This window comes from Giraffa tippelskirchi, chromosome 5 (genome assembly GCF_054371585.1).
Source record: "Giraffa tippelskirchi isolate mGirTip1 chromosome 5, T2T-mGirTip1v1.2.pri, whole genome shotgun sequence".
Taxonomy (NCBI): domain Eukaryota; kingdom Metazoa; phylum Chordata; class Mammalia; order Artiodactyla; family Giraffidae; genus Giraffa; species Giraffa tippelskirchi.
In genome coordinates, this window is record NC_137279.1 from 170,758,306 (window position 1) to 170,778,454 (window position 20,149).

Here is a 20,149-nt window from a genome sequence, read left to right on the forward strand (position 1 = left end):
GATGCTGGGGAAGATTGAAAGTGGGAGGAGAAGGGGACGACAGAAGATGAAGTGGTTGGATGGCGTCACTGATGCGATAGACATGAGTTTGAGTAAACTCCGGGAGGTGGTGATGGACAGGGAAGTCTGATGTGCTGCAGTCCATGGCGTTGCAGAGTCGGACACGACTGAGTGACTGAACTGAACTGAACCAGTAGGTCAGCACTGGCCCTGGGCTATGCTTTACTCACCAGTGGGCAGATACTAGCCCTATCACTCCCTGAACCTTGACCCCACCCACAAGCAGACTGATACTTCAGGATACTATTCTGCCACTGGAGACCTGAGGACCTTGCTCCACCTACCTGTAGGTGAGCACCAACCTTGGGACCCCCTAGGCTGCAGCCTTGCTCATCATTGTGTGAATACCAGCTTAGGGACCACTGTGAGCTCTGGTCAGCCATGTCAAGACCTGGTCAACACAGGAGCCTTGAATTATCCTGGAAAGCTCTGGGATGTAGCCCAACTCACTAGCATGCATACTAACTCTGGGACCTTGGCCCCACAGCCAGCTGCTCTAGAACCTGGCTCCACCCGCCAGTAAGAAAGCAATAATCCAAGAAACCCCCAGGGCTCTGCAGCCAGCCACCTTGTGACCCAGCCTCACCCACCAGCAGCTGGAAGCCTTCTCAATGTAAGTCAGGGCCTGGTAACCAACCCAACCGATGGCCAGCCACACCTATTAATGCACCAGAGTTGTCAGCCTGCTACAATAGAGGGACTCACATAATCCACATAGAGGGTAACTTTAGAGCATGTAGACCTGGTGATCAGAGAGGAGTATTCTGCTCAGCTCCATAGGATGTCTTTTACATAAAGCCACTTCTCCTAGGTTGGTAAGCATAACCAACCTACCAAATATGTAGAATGAAAATAGCAAAATAGGAAAAATGAGGAGACAGAGGAGAGTGATCCAAATGAGGGACAAGATAAAAGCCCAGAAGAATAACTAAATGGAGAGAAGCAACCTTATCTGATAAAGTATGATCATAAAGATGCTCCCAGAACTGAGGAGATGAATGGGTGATGGTGAGAAGTTTAATGAGGAGAAAGGATAAAGAAGAACCAAACAGAGCTGAAGAACCAAACAAAAACTGAACTAAAAATACACTGGAGGAAATTGACAGTAGTACTGGAGAGAGAGTCTTTTGGACAGAAAGGAGATCAAATCAGTCAATCTTAGAGGAAATCAACCCTGAATATTCATTGGAAGGACTGATGATGAAGCAGATGTTCCAATACTTTGGGCTCCTGATGTGAAGAGCCACTGGAAAAGACCCTGATGTTGGGAAGTATTGAGGGCAAGAGGAGAAGGGACATCAGAGGATGAGATGGTTGAATGCCATCACTGGCTCAATTGACATGAGTTTGAGTGAACTCTGGGAGATAGTGAAGGACAGGGAAGCCTGGTGTGCTGCAGTCCATGGGGTCGCAAAGAGTTGAACATGACTTAATGACTGAACAACAACAAACATGATACAGTGATCAGTAAACTTGAAGATAGAGTAGTGGAAATCACTCAAATGAATAGAAAAAGGAGAATTTAAAAAATTAGGATATTTTAAGAGACCTCTAGGACCACAGCAGGCTTACTGACATTCACATTATAGGGGTATCACAGAGAGAAGAGAGACAGAGAGGGTCAGAGACCATATTTGAAGACATAATAGCTGAAAACTTTTCTAACCTGGGAAAAGGGAACATACATTCAGATCCAAGAAGAAAAGAGAGTTTCAAACAGGATCAACCCAAAGAAGACTTCACCAAGAAATGTAATTAAAATGTCAAAAATTAAGGACAAAGAGAGAATATTAAAAGCAAGTCGTTATGCACAGGATTTCCCTGGTAGTTCAGTTGGTCAAGAATTGACCTGCAATGCGAGTGACCCTGGTTCTATTCCTGGGTCGGGAACAGTCTCTAGAGAAGGGATAGGCTACCCACTCCAGTATTCATGGGCTTCCCTGGTGGCTCAGATGGTAAACAATCTGCCTGCAGTGTGGGAGACCTGCAATGTGGGAGACTGGGATTCGGTCCCTGGGTTGGGAAGATCCCCTGGAGGAGGGCATGGCAACCCACTTCAGTATTGTTGCCTGGAGAAACCCAATGGACAGAGGAGCCTGGTGGGTTACAGTCCATGGGGTCGCAAAGAGTTGGATACAGCTGAGCGACTAAGAACAGTTATGTACAAAGGAACTCTCATAAGTCTATTGATGGACTTTTCAGAGGAAACTCTGTAGGCCAGAAGGGAATGGTACAGTGTATTTAAAATAATGAAAAGGAAAACCTGTAACCAGGAATACTCTACCCAGCAAGGCTGTCGTTCTGATTTGAAGGAGATTTCAAAAGTTTTACAGAAAGCAAAAGCTATTAGGTTGGTACAAGAGTAATTGTGGTTAGGGATCATGAATTTTAAATCATTATAACTAGGCTCAAACACATCTTTATTAATCAAAATAAGAACTATTATAGTTAACATATTTTTAACAATGAGAAGTAAGTTTGTTATTTCTGTAGGATAAAAATCCATGCTTTAGAATTCGACAAACTCTTGGGAAGCTTTTTCTAACTCTGGCTGGTTGTGGAAGCCTTTTCCCTGAAAAAAGCTGTCAAGATGCTTGAAGAAGTGCTAGTAGGTTGGTGAGAGGTCAGGTGAATACGGAGGATGAGGCAAAACTTCGTAACTCAATTCATTCAACTTTTGAAGCATTGGTGTGCAATGTGCAGTCAGGCATTGTCGTGGAGAAGAATTGGGCCCATTCTGTTGACCATTGCTGGCTGTAGGTGTTGCAGCTTTGGTGCATCTCATCAACTTGCTGAGCATACTTCTCAAAGGTAATGGTTTCACCAGGACTCGGAAAGATGCAGTGGATCAGATGGGCAGCAGACCACCAAACAGTGACCATGACCTTTATTGGGTGCAAATTTGGCTTTGGGAAGTGCTTTGGAGCTTCTTCTTGGTCCAGCCACTGAGCTGGACGTTGCTGGTTGTCGTATAAAATTCACTTTTCATTGCACATCGCAATCTGATTGAGAAATGGTTTGTTGTTGTTGTGTACAGTAAGAGAAGAAGACACTTCAAAATGATGATTTTTTTGACTGGCAGTCAGTTTATGAGGCATCTACTTATCAAGCTTTTTCATCTTTCCAGTTTGCTTCAAATGCTGAATGACTATAGAATGGTTGACGTTGAGTTCTTTGGCAACTTCTCGTGTGGTTGTGAGAGGATCAACTTCAATGATCCTCTCAATTGGCTCTTGTCAACTTCTGATGGCCAGCCACTGTGCTCATCTTCAGGGGTCTCTTCTTTGCAAAACTTCTTGAATCACCACTGCACTGTATGTTCATTAGCAGTTTTTGGACCAAATGCGTTGTTGATGTTGCAAGTTGTCTCTGATGCTTTACAACCCATTTTGAACTAAATTAAAAAAACTGCTCAAATTTGCTTTTTGTCTAACATCATTTTTACACCAATACAGTATACTAATGCATATATATGGAATTTGAAAGATAGTAATGATAACTCTATATGCGAGACAGAATAAGAGACACAGATGCATAGAACAGTCTTATGGACTCTGAGGGAGAAGGTGAGGGTGGGACGTTCTGAGAGAATAGCATTGAAACATGTATATTATCATATGTGAAACAGAACACCATTCCAGGTTCGATGCATGAGACAAATGCTCAGGGCTGGGGCAATGGGATGACTCAGAGGGATGGGATGGGGAGGGAGGTGGGAGGAGGGTTCAGGATGGGGAACACATGTAAACCCATGGCTGATTCATGTCAGTTCAGTTCAGTTCAGTTCAGTCGCTCAGTCGTGTCCGACTCTTTGCGACCGCATGAATTGCAGCATGCCAGGCCTCTCTGTCCATCACCAACTCCCGGAGTCTACCCAAACCCATGTCCATCGAGTCGGTGATGCCATCCAGCCATCTCATCCTCTGTCGTCCCCTTCTCCTCCCGCCCCCAATCCTACCCAGCATTAGGGTCTTTTCCAATGAGTCAACCCTTCCCATGAAGTGGCCAAAGTATTGGAGTTTCAGCTTCAACATCAGACCTTCCAATGAACACCCAGGATTGATCTCTTTTAGGATGGATTGATTCATGTCAATGTATGGCAAAAACCACTACAATATTGTAAAGTAATTAGCCCCCAACTAAAATAAATAAATTTATTAAAAAAAATAAAATAAATATAAACAGCAAGTAATGTCATTAGCAAAAAAAAACATAAAATGAGAAGTGTACATTAAAATGATGTGTAGCATAACCAAATTTATATAAGAATGTATTGCAATATAGAATGGCAAAGTTCAACAAGGCAAAATCTCAATTACTTTTGCACCAACCTAAAGAAACGAGTTCAGCACCATCAAACCAGCTTTATAAAAAATGTTATAAGAACTTCTCTCAGTGGAAAAGAAAAGGCCACAACTGGAAATATAAACATTACAATAGTAAAAATTGCATTAAAAAAGGCAAACATGTGGTAAAGGTAGTAGTTCTGCCAGTTATAAAGGAAATAGAAAAATTAAAATAAAAAATAGTAATATTGTTCATTTCCACAATAATTAATGAATACAAAAAGCAGTAAGGTGTGAAATATGATGTTAAGAGCAAAGGGGAGGGGAGAAGAAGTATAGGGCTGTTAAATTGTGTTGAGATCAAGAAACTAAAATTAATTACATATGTATTAATTACATATACAGATATATATATATAAATCACAGTAATTACAAAACAGAAATCTATGACAGATACACAGAAATGAGAAAGGAATCCAAACATGACACTTTAGATATTAACCAAAACACAAGGGAAGGTCTTCTCACAAGGGAAGGTGCTTGTTGCCCATCTATATGTCTTCCTTGGAGAAATGCCTATTCAGGTATTCTGCTCATATTTTGATTTTATATTAAGCTATATGGGCTATTTGGATATTTTGGATATTAGTGCCTTGTAGGTAGCATCGTTCACAAATATTTTCTTCCTGTCCAAAGGTTGTCTTTTTATTTTGTTTACGGTTTCCTTTGTTGTGCAAGAGCTTTTAAATTTAATTAGGTCCCATTTATTTATTTTTGTGTTTATTTCCATTACTTTGGGAGATGGATTCTAAAAGGCATTGCGGCGATTTATGTCAAAGAGTGTTCTGTATGTGTGTCTTGGAGTTTTATATTATCTGATCTTACATTTAGGTCTTTAATACACTTAGAGTTTATTTTTGTATATGGTATTAGAGAATGTTTTAATTTCATTTTTTACATGTAGCTGTGCAGTTTTCCCAGCACCACTTATTGAAGAGATTGCTTTTTCTCAGGTATAGTCTTGACTTCTGTTTTCATAGATTAATTGACTACAAGTGCATGGGCTTATTTCTGGGCTTTCCACCTGTTCCATTGATCTAATATCTGTTTTTGTGCCAGTACCACAGTACAGGATTTTTGTCTTCTTAGGCATTTATTCCTAGGTATTTTGTTTTAGACATGCAGATGACCAACAGGCACATGACAGGATGCTCAATATTGCTAGGAAATGCAAATGAAAGCTCCCATGAGGAATCACCTCACACAAGTCAGAATAGCTATCATTAAAATATCTGCAAATGATAAAGGCTAGATAAGATGTAGAGAAAAAGGAACTCTGCTACACTGTTAGTGGGAATGTAAATTGGTGCAGCCATTACAGAGAATAGTATAGAGATTTCTTAAAGAACTAAATATAGAGTTACCAGAGGATCCAGGAGTTCCTCTCCTGGGTGTATATCTGGAGAAAACTCTAATTCAAAAAGGTACATGATTCCCAATGTTCATAACAACACTATTTTCAATAGCACAAACATGGAAGCAACTTGTGTCATTCAACAGATGAATTGATAAAGAAGATGTGGTATGTATACATATATATGAAACTGAAAGAGTTAGTTGTTCAGTCATGTCCAACTCTTTGCAACCCCATGGACTGTAGCCCACGGCTTCTCTGTCCATGGGATTCTCCAGGCAAGAATACTGGAGTGGGTGGCCATTCCCTTTTCCAGGGGATGTTCCCAACCCAGAGATTGAACCTGGGTCTCCTGCACTGCGGGCAGATTCTTTACCCCTGAGCCACTAGGGAAGCCCACACACACACACACACACACACATCCATACATACATATATACATATATTCATTCAGTGGAATAGTATTGTTCAGTCACCCAATCATGTCCGACTCTTCACGACCCCATGGACTGTAGCACGGCAGGCCTTCCTGTCCCTCACCATCTCCCAGAGTTTGCCCAAGTTCATGTTCATTGCATTGGTGATGCCGTCCAGCCATCTCATCCTCTGATGCTCTCTTTTACTTCTGCCCTCGATCTTTCCCAGCATCATGGACTTTTCCAATGAGTCATTTGTTCACACCAGATGACCAAAATACTGGAGCTTCAGCTTTAGCATCAGTCCTTCCAGTGAATATTCAGGGTTGATATCCCTTAAGATTGACTGGTTTGATTTTTGAGCTGTCCAAGGGACTCTCAGGAGACTTCTCCAGCACCACAGTTTAAAGGCATGAATTATTTAGCACTCTTCCTTCTTTACGGTCCAGCTGTCACAACCATATGTGACCACTGGGAAGACCATAGTCTTGACTATATGGACCTTTGTCGGCAGAGTAATGGCTCTGCTTTTCAGCACACTGTCTAGGTTTGTCATTGCTTTCCTGCCAAGAAACAATTGTCTTCTGATTTCATGGCTGCAATCACAATCCACAGTGATTTTGGGGCCCAAGAAGAGGAATTCGGCCAGTACTTACAGTGGAATATTACTCAGCCATAAAAAAGAATGAAACATGCCATTTGCAGCAACGTGGATAGACCTAGAGATTTATCATATTAACTGAAGTAAGTCAGAGAAGGAAAAATATCATATGACATTACTTAAATGTGAATTCTAAAAAATGATACCAATAAATTAAACCTATTTTCAAAATAGAAATAGACTCACAGATGCAGAAAGCAAATTTATGGTTTCCAAAGGACATAATGGGGATGAGAGGAGCGGTAAATTAGAATTTGGAGATTAACAGATACGTATTGCTATATATCAAATACATAAACAAAAGGGTCCTACTGTGTAGCAAATGGAACCATATTCAGTATCTTGTAATAAACCTATAATGGAACAGAATCTGAAAAAGTTATGTATATTTATCTGAATCACTTTGCTGTACACCTGAAACTAACATAACATTATAAATTAGCTATTCTTGAATTTAAAAAATTTTTTAAAAAAACAAGGGAAGAGGGCAAAGAAGAAAGGAACAAAAAGAACTACAAAAACAACTGAAAATAATTAACAAAATGGAATAAACACATACCAATCAATAATTACTTTAAATATAAATGAATTAAATGCTCAAATCTAAAGTCATAGAGTGTCAGAGTGGATACACAAAAAGATCCAAATGTATGTTGAAAATGAAAGTGTTAGTCACTCAGTTGTGTCCAGCTCTTTGTGACCCCATGGACTGTAGCACTGCAGGTTCCTCTGTCCATGGGTTCTCCAGGTTGGAATACTGGGAGTGGGTTGCCATTTTCTACTCCAGGAGATCTTCCTGAATGAGGGATATATATGCTACCTATATATATATATATGGAGATATATCTATCTATCTATATATATATATGGACATATATGTATACCTACCTACACAAGATTCATTTCAGCTCTGAAGACATGCAGAGATTGAAAGGAGGTATGGAAAAAAGTATTCCATGTGAATAGAAATGAAAAGAAACCTGGAGGAGAAATATTTATATATGACAAAGTTGACTTTAAAAATAGGGAAAGACTGTAACAAGAGACAAAGGAAGGACATTACAGAGTGATAAAAGAATCAATTTAAGAAGACATAAGAATTATAATTAGAACTGGACATGGAATAACAGACTGGTTCCAAATAGGAAAAGGAGTACCTCAAGGCTGTATATTGTCACCCTGCTTATTTAACTTCTAGGCAGAGTACATCATGAGAAATGCTGGGCTGGAAGAAACACAAGCTGGAATCAAGATTGCCGGGAGAAATATCAATAACCTCAGATATGCAGATGACACCACCCTTATGGCAGAAAGTGAAGAAGAACTAAAGAGCCTCTTGATGAAAGTGAAAGAGGAGAGTGAAAACGTTGGCTTAAAGCTCAACATTCAGAAAACTAAGATCATGGCATCTGGTCCCATCACTTCATGGGAAATAGATGGGGAAAGAATGGAAACAATGTCAGACTTTATTTTTTTGGGCTCCAAAATCACTGCTGATGGTGATTGCAGCCATGAAATTAAAAGACGCTTACTCCTTGGAAGGAAAGTTATGACCAACCTAGATAGCATAGTAAAAAGCAGAGACATTAGTTTGCCAACAAAAGTCTGTCTAGTCAAGGCTATGGTTTTTCCAGTAGTCATGTATGGATGTGAGAGTTGGATGGTGAAGAAAGCTGAGCGCTGCAGAATTGATGCTTTTGAACTGTGGTGTTGGAGAAGACCCTTGAGAGTCCCTTGGACTGTATGGAGATCCAATCAATCCATCCTAAAGGAGATCAATCCTAGGTGTTCATTGCAAGGACTGATGTTGAAGCTGAAACTCCAGTACTTTGGCCACCTCATGCGAAGAGTTGACTCACTGGAAAAGACCCTAATGCTGGGTAGGATTGGGGCAGGAGGAGAAGGGGATGACAGAGGATGAGATGGTTGGATGGCATCACTGACTCGATGGACATGGGTTTGGGTAGACTCCGGGAGTTGGTGATGGACAGGGAGGCCTGGCGTGCTGCAATTCATGGGGTCGCAAAGAGTTGGACACGACTGAGCGACTGAACTGAACTGAAGAATTATAAATATGTATGTTCCTAACACAGAGCACATAAATGCAGAAGTCAAATATTAATAGACATAAAGGGAGAAATTGACAGTAGCACAATAATAGTAGGAAATTTTAACACCACACTTTCATCATTGGATGGATCAAACAGAAAATAAATTAAGAAAATACAGGCCATAGCACATTAGAGCAAGTAGAGTTAAACAATATGTATCTATATGGAACATTCCATTCAGAAGCAACAGAATACACATTCTTTTGAAGTGCAGATGAAAATTCTCCAGGATAGAACAAATACTCAACCACAAAACAAGTCTTAGAAAATTTCGGAGGATTGAAATCATATTAAGTATATTTTTTGCACAATTTTATGAGACTAGAACTCAACTCTAAGAAACAAACTGCAAAAACAAACTGTGTGGAAGTTATACAGTATTCTGTTAAGCAAGTTATGGATCACTGAAAAAAATCAAACAGGAAGTAAAAGAATAACTTCAGCCAAATGAAAAGGAAAATAAAATGATCTAAAATTAATGGGACACAAAAAAAGTAGTTCTAAGAGGGAACAATATACCAATAGAAGCTTACTGAAAGGAAGTAGAAAAATAAGAACAAACAAAATGTAATGTTAGTAGGGGGGAAGAAATCAGAAAAGTTATAGGAGAAATAGATGAAATGGATGATAAAAAGCAATATAAAAATCAATGAAACTAAGACATGTTTCTTTGAATAGATAAATAAAATTGATAAACCTTTAGCCAGACATATCAAGAAAAAAAGAGAGATGGCCCAAGTCAAAAAAGTCAGAAATAAAAAAGTAGTTTCAAATGACAGTACAGATATACAAAGGAGTTTGCCTATCTCTTCATTTGAACCATAGTCAGAACTCCCAGTTTCACTTTTATATTTTTCAAGCTATGAGTTTTGAAGATTGATACTTCACTCCTTTTGCCTTGATGAAAGCTGTATATACTAAGAATACTTATTTGAATAATACATATTTTAAAAATTACCAAAGAGTTTCTAGAAATTATTAGTTTCTTTTGTTGCTTATATGTTCTTTTTAAGCCTTTGATGTCTAACTGATATGTTTCATATCACATTTCTTATTTTTCTCAAAATTTCAAGTATTTAACAAGGACTTGACCCTCAATCTTGGGGCTTCCCTGGTAGCTTAGTTGGTAAAGAATCCACCTGCAATGCAGGAGACCTGCATTTGATTCTTTGGTTGGGAAGATCCCCTGGAGAAGGGAATGGCTACACACTCCAGTATTCAGGCCTGGACAATTCTATGGATTATATAGTCCATGGAGTTGCAAAGAGTGGGACACAACTGATTGACTTTCACTTTTTGCTAGCCCTCAGTCTTAATTGTGTGCAATCTGTATTAATTGATTCTTCAAACATATATCAGTCACTTGCTGTCTGACAGACCTATCTGACATAGTTAGTTCAACTATTAAAGTAAGTAAGTAAATGAGGTTTTGAAAACAGTTTCTTTGGTTTTGAAAACAGTTTCATTATATGTGTCAGGATAATGTTAGGAAACAAATGGCATGTTTAAATTGAGTAACATTGGATTTCATACAGTTTCATAAAGAGACTAATTACAAAGATGTGGGTAGGGTTTGGGGAAATCAAGATGGGATTGCAGGTTCTTAGGCTGCTAACAACAAAGATCTATTACCATTTCTGGGTCTAAAAAGGAAAGGAGAGGAAGTGATTACAGGAAGCCATACATAAGATTAGCTGTAGAGGAACATCTGACAGAAGCTATCTTCAGTAGAACAACTTGTCAACAACGTGTGAGCAGGCAGAAAGCCAAGGGAATAAGTTCTGTCAGTATTTTCCTGTCCTTAATTTGGGCTGGTGCCTTCCATTAACCAAACTCAAGCTAGAGAAAAGTTAGCCCATTGATGCAGTCCATAGAGGTCAGCCTCCTGAAGCACAGAGCAAGAATGAGAAAGTAGAGAGTAGATCTGGAGACCCAGATGGAAGTATTCAGCTCACTTACCTTCATTCATCCATTTGTTGTTCAGTCGCTCAGTCATGTCTGAATCTTTATGACCCCATGGACTGCAGGGAACCAGGTTTCCCTTCATCAATAAATCCCATTAATTCTACTATAAAATTATATACCATATATTCCCCTTCTCACTCCCACTGTCACTCTAGGTTGTTATCATATCTCTTTATATGATAGAAAAGGTCAGTTTTCATTCCAGTTCCAGTGAAAGGCAATGGATCTTCAGACTACCACACAATTGTATTCATCTCATATGCTAGCAAAGTAATGCTCAAAATTCTCCAAGTGAGGCTTCAACAGTACATGAACCGAGAACTTCCAGATGTTCAAGTTGTATTTAGAAAAGGGAGAGGAAAGGCACCTTACCTGCGTCCTGAGAAATCTGTATGCAAGTCAAACAACAGTTAGAACTGGACATGGAACAATGTTCCAACAACTGGTTCCAAATTGGGAAAGGAGTATGTCAAGGCTGTATATTGTCACTCTGCTTATTTAACTTATATGCAGAGTATATCATGTGAAATACCAGGCTGGATGAGGCACAAGCTGGAATCAAGATTGCTGGGAGAAATATCAATAACCTCAGATACACAGATGACACCACCCTTATGGCAGAAAGTGAAGAAGAACTAAAGAGCCTCTTGATGAAAGTGAAAGAGGAGAGTGGAAGAAACCTAGCTTAAAACTCGACATTCAAAAAACTAACATCATGGCATCCAGTCCCACCACTTCATGGCAAATTGATGGGGAAACAATAGAAGCAGTGCCAGACTTTATTTTTGGGGGGTCCAAAATCACAACAGATGGTGACTGCAGCCATGAAGTTAAAAGCTGCTTGACCCTTGAAAGAAAAGCTATGACCTACTGCTGCTGCTAAGTCGCGTCAGTTATGTCCGACTCTGTGTGGCCCCACAGACAGCAGGCCACCAGGCTCCTCTGTCCCTGGGATTCTCCAGGCAAGAATACTGGAGTGGGTTGCCATTTCCTTCTCCAATGACCAACTAGACAACATATTAAAAAGCAGAAACATTATTTAGCCAACAACGGTCCATCTAGTCAAAGCTATGGTTTTTCCAGTAGTCATGTATGGATGTGAGAGTTGGACCATAAAGAAAGCTGAGCATTGAAGAATTGTTGCTTTTGAACTGTGGTGTTGGAGAAGACTCTTGAGAGTCCCTTGGACTGCCAGGAGATCACAACCAGTCAATCCTAAAAGAAATCAGTTCTGAGTATTCATTGGAAGGACTGATGCTGAAGCTGAAGCTCCAAACTTTTGACCACCTGATGTGAAGAACTGACTCCTTGGAAAAGACCCTGATGCTGGGAAGGATTGAAGGCAGGAAGAGAAGGGGACAACAGAAGATGAGATGGTTGGATGGCATCACCGACTCAATGGACATGAGTTTGAGCACACTCTGGGAGTTGGTGATGGACAGGGAAGCCTGGCATGCTGCAGTCCATAGCGTTGCAAAGAGTTGGACATGACTGAGCAACTAAACTGACTGAGTGATATGATAGAAATAATCTCTCTCATTTCACATTTTCCTTAAATATAATTTGTTGCTCATTAAGCTGGATTTTAGACACTGAGTCTTCTGACTTTCAATTCTTTCCCCTTTCTCGACCTCCACACAACTTACACTTTTCAGAAATAATGCAATTTTTTTTGTTGTTAATTTCTAGTATGAATTTTGAAAAAAAGTTGTTTCCCAATTTTGAACACTTGAAATTTGAACCTAGGTCTTTATACCATCTTCTCATTTGGATTTCCTTTTTTTTTTTTTAATTTGAACATTTGTCAGAACATTTTAATGGGAATATAAAATCTTGTTTCTTAATTATCTTAGACTTTAAGCCCAAATAGTAAAATAATCTTGCTAGGCCAGACTGTTCTTTGGTTGTTTTTGTTTAAAGAATTTGTATAGATTGATATGCAGCTGCAAATGTATTAGTAGTTTTCTGTTGCTTACTTGTAAAGATTTTTATTGCTTGGATGAAAAATAGTATTTCAAATCCTGGTAACATATTGATGTAAACAGAGGATCACTTTGTGTAATTCAACTTTTGAAAAACTGCCTCTTTAGAAGACAAAGATTGTGTCTGCTGCTTCTATTCACATGTATTTCCAACAATAGATTTATTGACAACTCTTAGATAAGGTTTATTTCTCTACCCTCCTCCATTTATCAAGGTATATACTTTTCTGCATGAAGAGAGACAGATTAGGCTTCTATAAGTGCACTCACAATATGGAGGTATCCTAGGTGTAGAGTGAAACATTTGCCCTTTTGTTACTAATCTGTAATAGGTGCAGAACTTTTTAAAAATGTGCTTTATTTGAGTGTAAGACTGCTCCATGAATACCAACATTTTATGGAGCGACCTTGAGGGACAGTCTGAGCTAGGAATGGACGGATGTGGATAATCCCAGGATCTTCCAAACTATGCTTGCAACTCAGTCTTTGTCAGAACCCTTCTAGGCTGCTTATTAGGAGCTTAAGCAAAGATGGCTCTTTATTGTTAGGCCTTCTTTCTCTTGTCTCCAATTTTCCTTCCTTCTGCTTTTTGTCCTTCCTCCCTCTTCTTCACCAAAAGAAAAAATGTCTGCTAAAGGCTCTGAGCTGGGAATGGCACACTGTAACAAATTTCTTTCCTGTATCAATACTGGCAAACTCATTACACAGTAATTGTGTCCCACACTCAAGTGGACTTCCTTTGGGACCAATAGGTGTAATAAGGAGGCACTGCAAACTGGCTGATAAGTTGTTGTTCTGAAGATAGTTGTGCTTTTTAGCAGAGTGTTTGACCTTTTTTAAAAATATTGCCTCAGGCTTGTCTAAGACCATCAAGGTCTGTTTCTTATCTTAAAAATCCTCTGTAAGAAAACAGTGTGTGGTTTAAGAAAATTTTCAAATTGCTTAAAGTCTCTCTTTCTTTCTGTGCCTTTTTAAAAATGATAATTATAATTATGCTAGGTAATCTCCCGATCAGTTTGCAAAATGGATTTTCCTTTTTCCAGTAACAAATACTGTTTATCAATATTGGATGAAACATGTTGAATATTTTATGAACACTTAATGTATAGGGCAGGAGAGAGAAAAGAAATATATATATGTAGAGAAGGAACATTTTATGCAACTTGAAAATTATTTTGGGGCTAATAAAACTCTCAAGCTTTATTATTTATTCTTGCATCAAGGTAATTGTCAACTTTGATTTGAGTGGCTATGAAAAATCACTCCTTTAATACATTTTTTTTCTTTTCTTTTGCTATAAATATCTAGTTGAACCACAAAATGGAGAGTTTCAGGAAACATTTCACCTTTTGGAATATAATTTTAGGTATTAAGAAGTCAAAATATTTAAGTCTGCTTAGTAGAACCTCTGTAGTTTCAAATACTTGAAGTTTTTTATAAGATAGCTGCAAGTTGTTTCAAAAGATTTGGACTACTGGTTTCTAGAATGGACTCAACCACATTATCTATTAGCAAGCAAGAAGAAAGCATCATGGGTTTACTGATATCTATGACTGAATTTCAATCAGGTCAGCAGCTCCTGTGTTTGGTAGGTTCATGTCATATTTAGCTATGATAAAGTGTTGTTTTCCTCTTTCATAAGAATAGTGCTGACAAAAGTATTTCAAAAGAGACTTTTGAAATTGCCAATCAGCTCAAACTTCTGCCAAAATACATTTAGAGATTCCTAGAACAATATTTTAAAATAGTCATTACTATATGGAAAGAGATATTCCTTGGATTTAATGCTTTTCTGATACAGAAATGAAATTTCAGGAATCTTCTAAATTGTGAATTGTGATTGTCAACATACATTCTGTGTATGTCTCAATCTTGTGCAAAGAAAGAATTAGTGGTTATTGAATATTATCTTTTGAATGATCCACAGATATCTCAAACTTGATGTTTCTAAAAAAAAAAAATTCCTTCATAACTTGTCTTCCTGTACCACTTGTTACAGTTAATGCATCACTAATTTTATAATTACCAAGCTGGAACTCTAAACTAGTCCCTTACTCTCTTTGTGGTTGATACAAATTGATGTGCCTGGCTGAATGATACATATTTACCCTTTCGCCTGCTCATAACAGATTACATTTCTTTGACTAAGAGCATCAGCAGATAACTAGGATACTAATTATATTATCCTGGCCGCTAGATTGGCTTGTGGCATGGGCATGTGTTCCAAGTATGGATCAATCAGACATAACCTTCCTGAAGACTCTCTTTGTTTGTAATTATTGTAAATGGGTAGAGAGGCACTTTTTTTGCTTTTAGGATTATAAAGTAGGAAGAATGCGATTTCACATTTAATTAGGTGATAGCATGCTAAGTCTCTTCAGTTGTGTCTGACTCTTTGTGATCCAATGGACTGTAGCCTGCCAGACTCCTCTGTCCATGGGGATTCTCCAGGCAAAAATACTGGAGTGAGTTGCTGTGCTCTACCTCCAGGGGATCTTCCTGACCCAGAGATCAAACCCACATCTCTTAGGTCTTTTGCATTGGCAGGCAGATTCTTTACCACTAGTCCCGCCTGGAAAGCCCTTTAGGTGGTAGAAAAGCCATGAAAGGCAACTCTCTGGGAATTGAATTAAGAGAGTGGGGGTCTTGGTATGTTAGATACTACAGGCATAAAGAACAATTAGGAATTTATTGCTACAAACTGAGTGAAAGATTAATTGAGAAGCTAGAGAAGGTAATATAAGAATCTTTTCAGAGTTATAATAGACAGTAATTCTGTCAGAAACCCAAGGTCACAAAGGTAAGCAATGATAGCTCCAGAGCTATAATGAGTCTTCTGACAGTCATTCTAATCAATAGTCCATCCTCTTGAAAATATGTGCCAGAAAGCATTCTTAATCTCTGAAGAAGAATGACTTTGAAAATGTCATCCAACCTTCAAAACTCCATTTTTATTCATCATTGTGTGGTGATATATAAATCATTAATTATTCATCATGTATTCAATGTTTAATTGCTGGTTAATAGTTCCTAATATATTTAAAGGAAATCATCTTTGATTTACTTGGAGAATCAATTCCTGTAGATTCAGATGAAACTATGCTTACGACTCCAGGGGTCAGACTACAGGTCTCTCCATTTCTTAATGCCACAGAAGCTGAGGCCTGAAAGCATGGATTATTCTAAGTTTTATACAGCTTGAAGTTTATATAATTTCAAAAGGTTGTCTTTAAGAAAAATTGTACAAAATTATAAAATTATATATTCAGAATAAGAAAGGAGACAGCAATGAATTACTGATGTCTTGGGATTTCAAGTCCCTTTCTGCTGAAATCTCTTTAGTCTTTTTACCAGAAATGCTTCAAAGTAGTTCAGCATTGTAGTCTCTTCTTGCCATAACTTTCCAGAACTCTCAGCCTTTATAAAGGTCCTTTATAAAGTGAGAAACCTTGAAGCTTCAGCTTCACTTGCTTCTCAGTAAATCCGCCTCTGGTTGGAATGTATCTTTGATTTTCTAGTCCAAACCTGCCAAATCATCATCCATTCCATTTTCAAGTTCTGTCTTGATAATGAGCTCATATCTAAAACAAGTTCACTATTCCCTGATAAAAGGAAATTTCATATTGCTATTTTTCATACATGTTAATATTTTTCCCCGTCTTTCCCATAAAATTTAATCAAGCATTTAAATAAAATTATCAAGTGTGGAAGATGATCTTATCCCTTAACAAATACCTATAGATTCTATACACTCCTTCCTCTCACTGCTTTATGTGAGTCGTCATGAATTCTTGTTTGACTCATTGCAACGTATTCCTATATATTATGACTACTTCTATATTGAACTTTATGTAAGTCTCTCATTCTATCTTTAAGCTATCCCTGGATGAATCTTTTTAAAATGAAATTTGAATGTACTCCTCTTTTGTTTAAAATTCTCCAATGAATCCTCATTTCTTACCTTAATCTGTCTCTTCAGCCTCATGTCCTGGCACTCTTACGTTATTGAACCCTGACCATATGGCAATTCCCTGGCCTAGTTTTCCTGTCTCATTGTTCTGTGCTCTTTCACATGCTTTTTTTTTTTTTTCCATCTACCATTTGACATCTGGAAGACTCTTGCTCTTCCTTCAGTATAACTGATATGTCATTTCTGTTGATCCGTTGCCAATCCTGCAACCCCGAGTAGGGTTAGTCTTTGACTTCTTGTCCTTATAACACTTTTTGTATATCTCAAGTATGATTTTTGCCCTATTTTTTTATAACTACTTATGTGTTACTTTTCCTTAACTGATTGATAGCCTCTTTTATTCACCAAGTCTATGCACCAGGAACTGTTCTCACCCCTCTGCGTATATCACTCATTTAATCCTTACAGCAACTTTATGAATTTACAATTGAAATATTTGAGGCACAGTATCTAGTCTAAGGTCACACAGATAAAAGGGGATAGAGCTGTATTGTGAACCCAGGCAGTTTTATTCTAGATTCTTTGATTTTAATCACTATTCTATACTAACACATTGGAATCACTAGTGAAATAGCAGAATGCTTGTTACATAGAAAATGCTCAATAAACATTTGGTGATCAAACCAAACAGACATGAAATGCCTTTGATTTCTTTTGGTAGCCGAAATGTATTACTGCATTGTTGTGTTTGGAGATACTTATTGCTGGGGTCAGTATTCCCATTGGTTTTATTTTTAGACAGTATGTATTTTTGAGGATATTTATGCGATAACATATTTTTCAAGTTTTTTCTTACTTTTAGCCTTCTCTGGAGGAGGGACCAGTGATGATTCTGCATTGTTGGTTGTTTTTTAATCATACAGGCTGTAATACAACAATGACATGTCTACATTGATTTATGTTTCTTTGCCATCTTAGTCTTTTGATCAGGCAGGTATGCGGCTTTGAAAGCCTCTTTTTTTTTTTGGTGAGCCAAGATCACAAACATGTTCCCAGGAAGAAGTGAATTTGTTGACAAGGGAGAGATGAACTCCTTCAGAGAAGGAGGCACCCGTTTGGCTAATTGCACTATCCAGGGCTTTAAATGATATCCAGAAAGAAATAATTTCTCTCGCATGGGTGAGCATTTTATTTTTTAGGAGGATCTTTCGCACCTGACTAGTTGAATCAGTGTGGTTACTTTTCTGTTGAAAGTGAGATTTTGAATGTTAACTGGCTGGGTAGAATGGGAAAGTCATATGACCTTTGCTAATTTTCCTGCACAATGGAGTTCCTTTTTTTCTTCACTTCTTAAAGTGAGCCTCCTCATTTTAATTTTATCTTCCAAAGATAGTCACTTGTAAGATATGGGTTTCATTCTTTCAGAGGAGCATTTAACTGAAGTAGCCTGCTGAGGGTCTGTTGCTTGGACACCCTGAATCCCAATTCACCATTTCCAATGGGCATTTTAATTCAGAATATTATTATGTAATGTTCCTTGTCTACTTCCTAGATACATTAAGATAGTTTTCAGTTTAAAATGCCTGTGTAAGATAAGAGATCTGAAGAACAAAGAGTAGTAAAACAGCTTTTTAGAAAGCAGAAAGAGAAATACATTTTTTTTCTTTTTTGAAAACAAAAAAATAAAAAAGAGAGAGGGAATTTTTCTATAGAGAGAGGTTTTTTTTTTTTTTAATGGGTTGGGGAACTCCTTTATATTCCTGGAATAAAGGAAAAAATACAGTCAAAATAGAGAGTAAAAATAATTACCTTAATATTCTCAAAAATCGACTGAACCGTTTAACTTGTTTTATATAAAGAAAATAACCCAACATTTAAAGGGCAAGAACATATGCTATTTAAGTTGACTGACTTCTCAAAATAACCTTCAGTGGACAAATACAGAAAAATAGAATAAATTTTAGAGTCTTAAAGATCTGTTTTTGGAGAATCTTAGGGCTTTTCCTTTTGACCAGTTGATTTCTGGTTAAGTGTATAGCAATAACTTACTTTTTCACACCATTTTATGATTTCCTTTGGTAAGTTCTCTGTCATAGCACTTGATGCTTTAAATTGAAGTAACCCACTTGTATGATCATTGTTCCAGCTTGACTATAAGCTCCAGGAAGATGGGGACTGGATTCATCTTTGTATTCACAGTGCCCAGCACAGGAACTGGAATGGAACATGCCTTCAAAATGTTACCACAATAACTCTGCAATTTATATTACTTAACAACCTTGGGAATTTGCTTTTATTTATATATTTATGTAACAGATGTTTATTGAATACTTGGTTTGGGCTGGACACCATGACAGGTGTTGGGAACACAACAAAAACAAACAGAAAAAAATACTCCCAAGCTTTTTTTCTTACCAGAGGTGACAGAAATAAATAATGCTTATACTAAATTAGTAATTATTATGGTATGCTTGAATTTGGTGAGTCCTGTGGGAAAATTAGGAAGGGTTACAAGAGTCAGAAATGTGAAGAGAGTATTTACAATGATCATATCACCTCATTGAGGAGGTGAGATTTGAACAACAACTTAAAGAAGGTTGAGGAGTCATCCATGTGGAAATGTGGAGAATGAGAATTTTAGGAAGAAGGAACAGCCATTGCAAATCCCATAAAGCTGAGGTGTACCTGACATATAAGAGAAATAATGAGGAGGCCACGTGGTGTGAGAATAGTAGGAGGTGAAATCAGGCAGGTGAAAGGGAAATCTATCATATCGGAATGTTTAAAAACTTTGAGTTTTATCCTAAATTAAATACTAACCCTGTTTTGAACAAGGTACAACATGATCTCCCTTACAATTTGGAATGATTACCTTGGTGATTGTATTGATAATAGATTAGAACAGGGCAGGCAAGTAGACTAGTTAGGAATAGTTCAGTTTTGAGAAGATAGTGGCTTGGATCAAAGTGATATGTGTGGAATTAGTGAGGAGTAGTTGGATTCTAGATGTATTTGAAAGAATTCCTTTTTTTAATGCCAGATCATCCTTTAATCATTATATAAGTGTGACTTTCCTCTTACAGAATATGCTGTGTTTAAAATTGAATGACAAGAAGAGATACTGGTATCTTCACTATAGATTTTAATAACAAGTAACACCTTTAAAAAAATTTTTTTTGGGTGTAGTTGATTTACAATGTTGTGTTAAATTTCAGGTATATAACAAAGTGAATTAGTCATACGTATACATATATCTACTCATTTTTAGATTCTTTTCCCATATAGGTCATTATAGAGTATTAAATAAGAGTTCCCCATGCTATACAGTAGATCCTTACTAGTTA

General features: G+C 37.7%; 1 protein-coding gene and 1 long non-coding RNA gene across 11 annotated transcripts in view; both read left to right on the forward strand.

Annotated features, from left to right (window-relative positions):
* Positions 1-20,149, forward strand: part of LOC145504408 (BEN domain-containing protein 5) — a 1,377,102-nt gene that overhangs the window by 148,978 nt on the left and 1,207,975 nt on the right. The gene's annotated exons all lie outside the window — the stretch shown is intronic.
* Positions 5,478-14,780, forward strand: LOC145504552 (uncharacterized). The gene is made up of 2 exons (XR_014052294.1): positions 5,478-6,052; positions 10,144-14,780. It is a non-coding gene; the product is annotated as an uncharacterized LOC145504552 (long non-coding RNA).